The sequence below is a fragment of the Bufo bufo genome, chromosome 2 (assembly GCF_905171765.1).
Source record: "Bufo bufo chromosome 2, aBufBuf1.1, whole genome shotgun sequence".
Classification (NCBI taxonomy): domain Eukaryota; kingdom Metazoa; phylum Chordata; class Amphibia; order Anura; family Bufonidae; genus Bufo; species Bufo bufo.
In genome coordinates, this window is record NC_053390.1 from 295,818,423 (window position 1) to 295,829,635 (window position 11,213).

Genomic DNA, 11,213 nt, shown 5'->3' on the forward strand with positions numbered 1-11,213 from the left:
GAATATCAATGTATAAATTACAAGTTTTGCTGAATTTTTTCCCATAAAACTATACATCAGTCTGCTCAGCTCCTCCTGCTCTATGACATGCTGCCTGCAGCTCAGACACCATGTTCAATCCTCTTTAAGGAACCCCAATGTAAGGCCCCATTCACACGTCCGCAATTTCGTTCCGCAAAAATTGCAGACCCATTCATTTCTATGGGGCAGCACGATGTGCTGCCCGGATACGGAATTGCGTACTCGCACTTCTGGGTCCGCAATTCCGTTCCCGAAAAAAATAGAACATGTCCTATTCTTGTCAGCAATTGCGGACAAGAATAGGCATATTCTATTAGTGACGGCGATGTGCGGTCCGCAAAATGCACATTGCCGGTGTCCGTGTTTTGTGGATCCGCAAAACACGTTACGGACGTGTGAATGGAGCCTAAATGATTATCAATCTGTAACTGTAGTAGTTGTACATTTATCTAATCCTTCTATAATTAAGATTAAAAAGGTAATTGTACCAGTGGATCAAAGCTTTAGGGTTGTAGAAGATTCCAGTATCATGTCTACAAGTCTATGTGTGCATAACACCTAAGTAACGTATGATGGATCAGCACTTTGCAGGTCACATGATGTATGAATTTCAGGTTTCTCATCATTTTCTTGTTTGTGATAAAAGCTATAATTTTACCTTATATAACCGTAGGTGCGTCTATGACACACAAGCCATAAAGTACCACAAATGACTGTTATTATAGATACTTTTATTATGCACTGAACCTGTGTTTTTTATGTACGTAAACCTGTAAAATATCCTGTAAATAAAAGTTGCCTTGTAATTAATACATAGCAAAACATATTTTTTTTATTCCTACCCTTTTTGTCATCGAAGTAACAAAATTGAGTTTATGCCTCCTCTAAAATCGAGAGTAACTTTATGGATAATGCAGCTCATACCATGTATATGGTCTCATGTAACATACTGCAATGGACGCCTGGGTTTTTCTGCTGTCCCCAAAAACAAGCCCTTGACCAGTGTGTGGAAAAACAAAGGCATATATTTAAAGGGGCTGTGCAGTAAACTACTTTTCACTCTGGGCTTGTTCACATCACCATTATGTATTCCCTTATGGCTTTCCATTATAACATATATAATGGAAAATAATGGAATCCATAAGACGGAAATCAAAACGGAAACCTTTAGAGGCATTCCGTTTTGATCTGTCATAATAGAAGTCTATGGGCAATCATAACGGATCCGTCTGGTTTCCGTTATGCAGGACTGAAAAGAAAGTCATGTTGAAATGTTGGAGTGCAACATTTTGTAATGTTGTTGCAAAAAATGGCTTCAAACCCAATCAGACACTCAAAAAAAAGGCCATAAAATTGCATAATACATTGCCCCTTTAGACTTAAAGGGGTTCTGCAGTTTGTTTAAACTGATGATCTATCCTCTGGATAGATCATCAGCATCTGATCGGCTGTTTGAGAAGGCAGCACCGCGGCCTTCTCACTGTTTACCGCAGGCCCAGTGACGTCACGACTAGTATCAACTAGCCTGGGCGGAGCTAAGCTCCATTCAAGTGAACAGAGCTTATCCCAGGCCAGTTGATACTAATCGTGACGTCACTGGGCCAGCAGTAAACAGCGAGAAGGCCGTGCCGCTGCCTTCTCAAACATCTGATCGACGGGGGTCCCGGGTGTCGGACCCCCGCCGATCAGATGCTGATGATCTATCCAGAGGATAGATCATCAGTTAAAACAAACTGTAGAACCCCTTTAAAGATGCAGGAAATATATCAAATATTGTTCAACATTCTAGGCTACTTTCACACTTGCGTTCGGGGTTCCGCTTGTGAGTTCCGTTTGAAGGCTCTCACAAGAGGCCCCGAACTGATCCGTAGAGCCCCAATGCATTCTGAGTGGATGCGGATCCGCTCAGAATGCATCAGTCTGGCTCCGCTTGGCCTCAGTTCCGCTCAGCAGGCGGACACCCGAACGCAGCTTGCAGCGTTCAGGTGTCCGCCTGGCCGTGTGGAGCCAAACGGATCCGTCCAGACTTACAATGTAAGTCAATGGGGACAGATCCGTTTGAAGTTGACACAATATGGTGCAATTTCAAATGGATCCGTCCCTCATTGACTTTCAATGCAAAGTCTGGACGGATCCGTCTGAATAACTTTTAAACTTAGATTTTTTTCTGAAATATAATGCAGACGGATCCGTTCTGAACGGATACCATCGTTTGCATTATAGGAGCGGATCCGTCTGTGCAGATACCAGACGGATCCGCTCCGAACGCAAGTGTGAAAGTAGCCTTATACATTTGGAGCAAATTACAGTGATCCGATTGGTTTCTATAGTTGTCACTTGTGGCTAGCTTATATACAGGTGAAACTCGAATCTCGTGCAAAGTTCATTTATTTCAGTAATGCAACTTAAACAGTGAAACTACATATGAGGTAGACTCATCACATGCAAATATATAATATATTTGATGATTATGGCTTACAGCTTATGAAACCCCAAAGGCACAATCTCAGGTCCCCTTTGCTCAGGGGGTATGGAATAATTAGCTGACTAGAGGGTGACACTTTGAGCCTCGAATATTGAACTTTTTCACAATATTCTAATTTTAAGCTGCATTAATGCAATTCCTTTTAAGTTACATTACTGAAATAAATGGACTTTTGCACGACATTCTAATTTTTCGAGTTTCACCTGTATATATAAAGTGGTGTAACAGTAGCTGGTAAAGTACTGGAGGCGGCGTATAGGTCACCTAGAAAGCTTAGATGCAGGTGGATTTAGACGGGCCGACTGAGCGGGCGATTGTCGGGAAGGAAGCGTTCAATGCTCGTTCAATGAAGGAGACCGCACATTTACATGCAGCGATCTCTCTTCACTGTATGAGGACGTCCTCATACAGATTCATGGCTTCTGATTATCAGATCGCTGTTTAGAAGCCACAGAATCACTGCACAGCACAAGCAACAGAATCATCCGATGAACGTTTTGCTTGTTCATCGGTGACTGGTGGCACATTTAGATGTTTACCAGAGTTTACCAGCTTTCTACCCACCATCAGATCCTTATTCATTATAATGGATCCAACCGCTTTCCGGCACAAATGCCAGCTTTCAGCTCCTTCACACACATATTTGTTCTACAACCAAAAAGGACCATAGAAACTGCTTGCATTTTTTTTCCAATACCGCTTGAACTTTTATGACCTTTTTTTCAGGCGTTTTCTTTCCCTATAAACTCAATTTTTTAAAGAAAAAAAAAACAGATGCAAAAACACCAGAAACTGAAAAAGAAAAAAAATAGCAAAAATGTGCTTCTATGTCCTGTGTTTCCTATAGACTTTCAGCCAATCTCTAGGGCTTTTTTTTTTTTTTAGCAGAAACCACACTAAACAACGTATGAGGAAAACCAAAAACACAAAAGTGCTGAAAAACTTCTTTAAAGGTGTTGTACCATCTCAGACATTGGGTGCATGTCACTAGGATACGCCCCCAATGTCTGATAGGTGCGGGTGCCACCTCTGAGACCCGCACTTATACTTAGAACGACGGAGCCAGCAAAGTCCTGGAGGGCACACTGCAACTGTGCGGCCATGCTCCATTCATTCCTCACCTGTCGACAGGAGTTTTTACTTCATTTGCAGTTTTCTCTTATCCCCCATGCTTGAATTCTACTTCCTGGTTGTTCATGTGTCTGCTGCCCCATCATGTCATGTGTCCTGACATCAGCATGACATATGACACACCCCTTGTTCTTACCAATGACTCTTCCCTAGGTTCTACATTACAAGGCTCCAATGCAGGAAGTAACCTAAAGCACCTGAATATCAAAACAGATATGGGAACGGGGTTGAGACCCAATCCTACCTTCTGAACGGGCTCATCAAAATGGAGAGCACAATGAGCATGCATCGCTTGCTCTCCATTCACTACTATGGGACTTCCAAAAATAGCGGTGAATGGAAAGCAAGCCACACAAGTGCAGCCACTTCTTCATTCAGCACCATGGGACTGCTAGAAATACCAGAGGCAACGATTGGCTATTTTTGGAACTTCTATAGCAGTGAACAAAGGGCGGCTGAGCATGCGTGGGTGCTCTCCCTTCAGTTCAGGAGCCCTGTTTTGGAGACACCTGACATTGATGGCATATCCTAGTGGTATGCCATCAATGTCCGAGATGGGAATACTATTAGGCCTCTTTCAAACAGCAGATAGCAAACTCATCCGTGTTCCATGCAGAGAACAGAGATGAATATTAAAAACCAACTCGTTTGATTGAGCCTTGTGGGGGGGAAAAAAAAAAAAGAAGACAGATCCAGAGTATGCTGCCATTTTCTATGGTCCTTTGGAAAATTGGTCCTGTGGACATACTCATTCAACTGAATTGGTCAGTGTTCAGTCTGGGTGTCCAAACAGGAATACCGCTGTGTGAAACTTATGGCAACAATAATATTCCTCGTAATTTCTCCACTTTTACTGCAGTACAACAACAAAGACACATTTAGGACATATCAAGTTAACATGAAACAATTATATTTACCTAAACAAACACATTAATTAAAAGTAAAATTTTATTTTTAAATTTGGTCTATAGAACAAAAACTACAACTAAAAATACACAACTCGCTCATTGACCTTTCATAAAAGGAGTACCACAGAGCATCTAATACTACAGCAGATCTACACTCCAGGTCCTTACACAAAAACAGATAGCACAGCACCTCCAATGTATTCATTGCTTACAGTTTACAATGCAGAATTTATGGATTCCAGTGCTTAAGAGGCTTAAATTCCACAAAGCAAAGGGCCTATCACATCCTCGTCCCGTTAGGCAAGGGGTCCACAAACTACCATTCTGTGCAGCCCCCAAACATCTGACAACAGACATGTATGTCTATGTCTTGTGGCTGCTCACATGTATTTTTCATGTATTCTCCCGTTAGATGGGAAGTGGAAATGTCTGGAAGTGTAACCAGACATTTACGGTATATACCGTATGTTCAATATGCCATAAATACAGTATTTCGGTTGGTAATACCCCTTTACGTTTTATGTTTGGCCCTTAGGATTAGTTCAGTCTGACAATGTGGCCCCCAACCAGAACAGGTTGTGCACCCCTGGGTTAGGCTATTATATACTTGAAAAGCCAAGGACAGGACTTGATAAAGTCTTCCCTTACCAACTGGACCTGACCATCTCAGTTAACATGTTACTGGCCTGAACATGTATGAAAACATGTAGTCAGGGAAGACCAACTAATGAGCCAGATAGACATTGACATTACAATTTACAATAAGCTCCATAGACAGGTAAGGTAGGGAATTGGTCCACGGTCCTGAATGGTTACTGAGCAATAAAAACTCCCCTTATAAAAAAATATATAGCAATGGCCAAAATGTATTTGAAAATGAATATAAAAACTTGGGACAAAAAATATATGCATTAGTACTGTATGATGTAATCGGGGTCAATGAGTGCGGTGCATGCAGCCATGAAAGCAGCAAAGCAGTACCCCATGTTCTATCAGACTGACCACTGGATGCCGCCAATATGCACAGTAGTAGAAGTAGTAGACCACTGGATCAAGAAATTCCTTTAAGAAATGATGCTCTCCCTGTATACAAGTGCTACTTTCAGCCAGCAATTATCTCCCTAGCCCTTCCCCCTGACATTGGCAGATGAATATGTTCTGTACATTTTTTTCTTAGAGTGGGGTGCAAGTCCTGCTGATTACCCCAAAAACAACCGATTAGCCTGAGAAAATCACCGTCCTAATCTCTAGCAGCCTCAGATGAGATAGGATCCTACAGGAATCATGGCACTGCCTTACAAATCCCAGAAGCCACGTAACCAACCTACCCAGAAATTCCCCTACCCTTCTGGGCTGTTTCCATTAACGTCTAACTAAAACCAGTCAACATTGGCTCTTGAATACTTTAATAGTTTGCCGATCCATGATATGGGCAGTTTTGGACAAAACTGCATCAGATAAATTCATCTTAACATGATTAGGGGTGACTTACACAACTGTATCCTTTTTGCGGTTCACAAATCGCTGAGAATCTCTGCTTACCTGCTTCAGATTAAAGGAACAGATTATGAAACCGCTTTAGGCCTAGTGGAGGGCCTGAGGGGCTCAGTAAATGAATGTTACTATGTGATGGCCTAGCCTCACTAGCTGATCGGTGGGGGTCCGACAGCACGCCACACAGCTAATCAGTAGTGGTGTGGGGTGTTGGACAATGGCCGATCAGCTATCCTGAGGATAGGCCATTACTTAGTCAAGGTTGAACAGCACCTCTAAAGGCTAGGGATGCCTTTAGAGGCTTTTTTGATTACTGCACTGCACTTATTTTGGACTAAAATTCATTTTTCCAGTAGGTCTTTATTAACCGTTTGTCTTCTGTGGCTGTGCCTCCTTCAAGGAAATAGGTCAAACAAGCTTAAAGAGAATGTGTCATCAGAAAATGACAAGTGAATGAAAAGTTTTTATGTTAAAAATATCTTCAGAACTCTTTTTTTTTTTTCAGTTTTCCATGTCACTATCAGTACAAAAAAAAAAAAAAAACTTTTACAGTGTCAGACTGGCCGTAACACCTAATAATATGTCAAGACCTGTTTAGACACATGCTTTACAGCTGCCACAGATACAACAGACTGATGGGACTCACTGACTTCTAAGGGAGAGTTTTCTCAGCATGCTCTGTGCAGAGGTCATTGTACAGGGAGGAAGCAGATAAGCTGTGACCCTCACCTATTGCAAATGTTGTTATCTTTCATTGTAATCTTGCCTGATGATTAGATGCTTGCTGAAAAATGACTAAGCCTATTTATTAGGCTTAGTGGCCAGTCCAAAAACTGCCAAATTTTAGGAAAGGCCTTGAGAAAGGCTCTGATATAGAGCCGAAACGTCGCCATTGCCACTGAGGTGAATAAAGTATTTTTTTTATTTAATTTTTTGGAGTGCTGCTTTTTTCCTACCTATTGTTGTGGGATTGACTTTTCCCAGTGGGCCGTGCACCCATTACCGTCTTAAGGCTGTGCTGTCCTGTTTATATATATATATATATATATATATATATATATATATATATATACACACTGCTCAAAAAAATAAAAATAACACAAAAATAACACATCCTAGATCTGAGTTAATTAAATATTCTTCTGAAATACTTTGTTCTTTACATAGTTGAATGTGCTGACAACAAAATCACACAAAAATAAAAAAATGGAAATCAAATTTTCAACCCATGGAGGTCTGGATTTGGAGTCACACTCAAAATTAAAGTGGAAAAACACACTACAGGCTGATCCAACTTTGATGTAATGTAATGAGGCTCAGTAGTGTGTGGCCTCCACGTGCCTGTATGACCTTCCTACGCCTGTGCATGCTCCTGATGAGGTGGCAGACGGTCTCCTGAGGGATCTCCTCCCAGACCTGGACTAAAGCATCTGCCAACTCCTGGACAATCTGTGGTGCAACGTGACGTTGGTGGATAGAGCGAGACATGATGTCCCAGATGTGCTCAATTGGATTCAGGTCTGGGGAACGGGCGGGCCAGTCCATAGCATCAATGCCTTCGTCTTGCAGGAACTGCTGACACGCTCCAGCCACATGAGGTCTAGCATTGTCTTGCATTAGGAGGAACCCAGGGCCAACCGCACCAGCATACGGTCTCACAAGGGGTCTGAGGATCTCATCTCGGTACCTAATGGCAGTCAGGCTACCTCTGGCGAGCACATGGAGGGCTGTGCGGCCCTCCAAAGAAATGCCACCCCACACCATTACTGACCCAATGCCAAACCGGTCATGCTGGAGGATGTTGCAGGCAGCAGAACGTTCTCCACGGCGTCTCCAGACTGTCACATGTGCTCAGTGTGAACCTGCTTTCATCTGTGAAGAGCACAGGGCGCCAGTGGCGAATTTGCCAATCTTGGTGTTCTCTGGCAAATGCCAAACGTCCTGCACGGTGTTGGGCTGTAAGCACAACCCCCACCTGTGGACATCGGGCCCTCATATCACCCTCATGGAGTCTGTTTCTGACCGTTTGAGCAGACACATGCACATTTGTGGCCTGCTGGAGGTCATTTTGCAGGGCTCCTCCTTGCACAAAGGCGGAGGTAGCGGTCCTGCTGCTGGGTTGTTGCCATCCTACGGCCTCCTCCACGTCTCCTGATGTACTGGCCTTTCTCCTGGTAGCGCCTCCATGCTCTAGACACTACGCTGACAGACACAGCAAACCTTCTTGCCACAGCTCGCATTGATGTGCCATCCTGGATAAGCTGCACTACCTGAGACACTTGTGTGGGTTGTAGACTCCGTCTCATGCTACCACTAGAGTGAAAGCACCGCCAGCATTCAAAAGTGACCAAAACATCAGCCAGGAAGCATAGGAACTGAGAAGTTGTCTGTGGTCACCACCTGCAGAACCACTCCTTTATTGGGGGTGTCTTGCTAATTGCCTATAATTTCCACCTGTTGTCTATCCCATTTGCACAACAGCATGTGAAATTGATTGTCACTCAGTGTTGCTTCCTAAGTGGACAGTTTGATTTCACAGAAGTGTGATTGACTTGGAGTTAAACAACACAATGTAAGTGTTCTTTTTTTTTTCGAGCAGTGTGTGTGTATGTATGTGTAATATATATCTTGAAGAAAAAATCACCAACATTTTTTTTTATGTTTAACCACCTCAGCCCCCCCTAGCTTAAACACCCTTAATGACCAGACCACTTTTTACAATTCTGCACTACACTACTTTCACGGTTTATTGCTCGGTCATACAACTTACCACCCAAATGAATTTTTACCTCCTTTTCTTCTCACTAATAGAGCTTTAATTTGGTGGTATTTCATTGCTGCTGACATTTTTACTTTTTTTGTTATTAATCGAAATTTAACGAAATGTTTGCAAAAAAATGACATTTTTCACTTTCAGTTGTAAATTTTTTTTTAAAAAAACTACATTTCTATATAAATTTTTCTCTAAATTTATTGTTCTACATGTCTTTGATAAAAAAAAAAATGTTTGGTTAAAAAAATAAAAAATGGTTTGGGTAAAAGTTATAGCGTTTACAAACTATGGTACAAAAATGTGAATTTCTGCATTTTGAAGCAACTTTCTGAGCACCTGTCATGTTTCCTGAGGTTCTACAATGGCCAGACAGTACAAACACCCCACAAATGACCCCATTTCGGAAAGTAGACACCCTAAGGTATTCACTGATGGGCATAGTGAGTTCATAGAACTTTTTATTTTTTTGTCTCAAGTTAGCGGAAAATGATGATTTTTTTTTTTCCCTTACAAAGTTTTATATTCCACTAACTTGTGACAAAAAATAAAAACTTCCATGAACTCACTATGCCCATCACGAAATACCTTGGGGTGTCTTCTTTCCAAAATGGGGTCACTTGTGGGGTAGTTATACTGCCCTGGCATTTTAGGGGCCCTAATGCGTGAGAAGAAGTCTGGAATCCAAATGTGTAAAAAATGCCCTGTAAAATCCTAAAAGTACTCATTGGAATTTGGGCCCCTTTACCCACCGAGGCTGCAAAAAAAGTGTCACATGTGGTATCGCTGTACTCAGGAGAAGTTGGGCAATGTGTTTTGGGGTGTATTTTTACATATACCCATGCTGGGTGAGAGAAATATCTCTCTAAAAGTAAACTTTTCCCATTTTTTTTTATACAAAGTTGCCATTATAGAGAGATATTTCTCTCACCCAGCATGGGTATATGTAAAAAGACACCCCAAAACACATTGCCCAACTTCTCCTGAGTACAGCGATACCACATGTGTGACACTTTTTTGCAGCCCTAGGTGCGCAAAGGGGCCCAAATTCCAATGAGTATCTTTTAGGAGGGCATTTGGATTCCAGACTTCTTCTCACGCTTTAGGGCCCCTAAAATGCCAGGGCAGTATAAATACCCCACATGTGACCCCATTTTGGAAAGAAGACACCCCAAGGTATTCCGTGAGGGGCATGGCGAGTTCATAGAAGTTTTTTTTTTGGCACAAGTTAGCGGAAATTGTTTTTTTTCTTTTTTCTCACAAAGTCTCCCTTTCCGCTAACTTGTGACAAAAAAATAAAATTTTACATGAACTCGCCATGCCCCTCACAAAATACCTTAAGGTGTCTTCTTTCCAAAATGGGGTCACATGTGGGGTATTTATACTGCCCTGGCATTTTAGGGGCCCTAAAGCGTGAGAAGAAGTCTGGAATATAAATGTCTAAAAAATTTTACGCATTTGGATTCCGTGAGGAGTATGGTGAGTTCATGTGAGATTTTATTTTTTGTCACAAGTTAGTGGAATATGAGACTTTGTAAGAAAAAACAAAAAAAATTATAAACAAAAAAATACCCCTTTAACATAAAAACGTGATTTAAACAGTAGGTGATTTTCTGATGATACATTCCATTTAAATCAGTGTTTATGAGCTTTCAGGATAGCAGAGGTAAGGACCAGAGAATGAGCAGTCAACTCCTGACATATTTCACTGCCTGCACTATATGTTAACAAATGCAGGTCCTATTGGAAAAATGTTAGACCAAAATAAGTACAATGCAATATAAAAAAATGCCTCAAAGGTGTCCACAGCTTTTAAATCAAGCACCACCCCGTCAAACTGTGCACCAGGGTATACTACAGTATCAGATCCCACATATGTTTCTTTAAATACTAATATGAATTAAACTGTGTAAACTGTATGTCAGATATGTCTCAACAAAGAGACACATTTATTTTATCTTATCTTGGTCACCAATTGCATTGTAGAAAAATAAATGCGTATCACACATCCCTGTATAGGAATGCTACCAGCATGTGTACATATGTTTTTAAGGGCACTGCCACACGTACTTTTTAGGCTTTTTTGGGCTTGAAATTAGGGCTTGTTTTTAGAGGTGGCGTTGTAACTTGTAACATCTGCTGGCTGCAATGTCTTCTGTTCCAAAAAAATATATAGAAATATGTAGCGTTTAAAGAAAAAAAAAAAAGAAAATAAGAAAATTCAGTGAGAAACCACCCTTACAGAATAACACATCTCCATTGTAAAGGAAGGGGCAGGTATAATAGGTCGGCATGGGGAGCGAGACTCCCAGCCATTGCAGCTAATATTTTCTAACAGTAACCCAATTTCTTTCAATCAATATGACTTTGGGAAATAGAAAAACAAAAACTATTTTATTTTTTC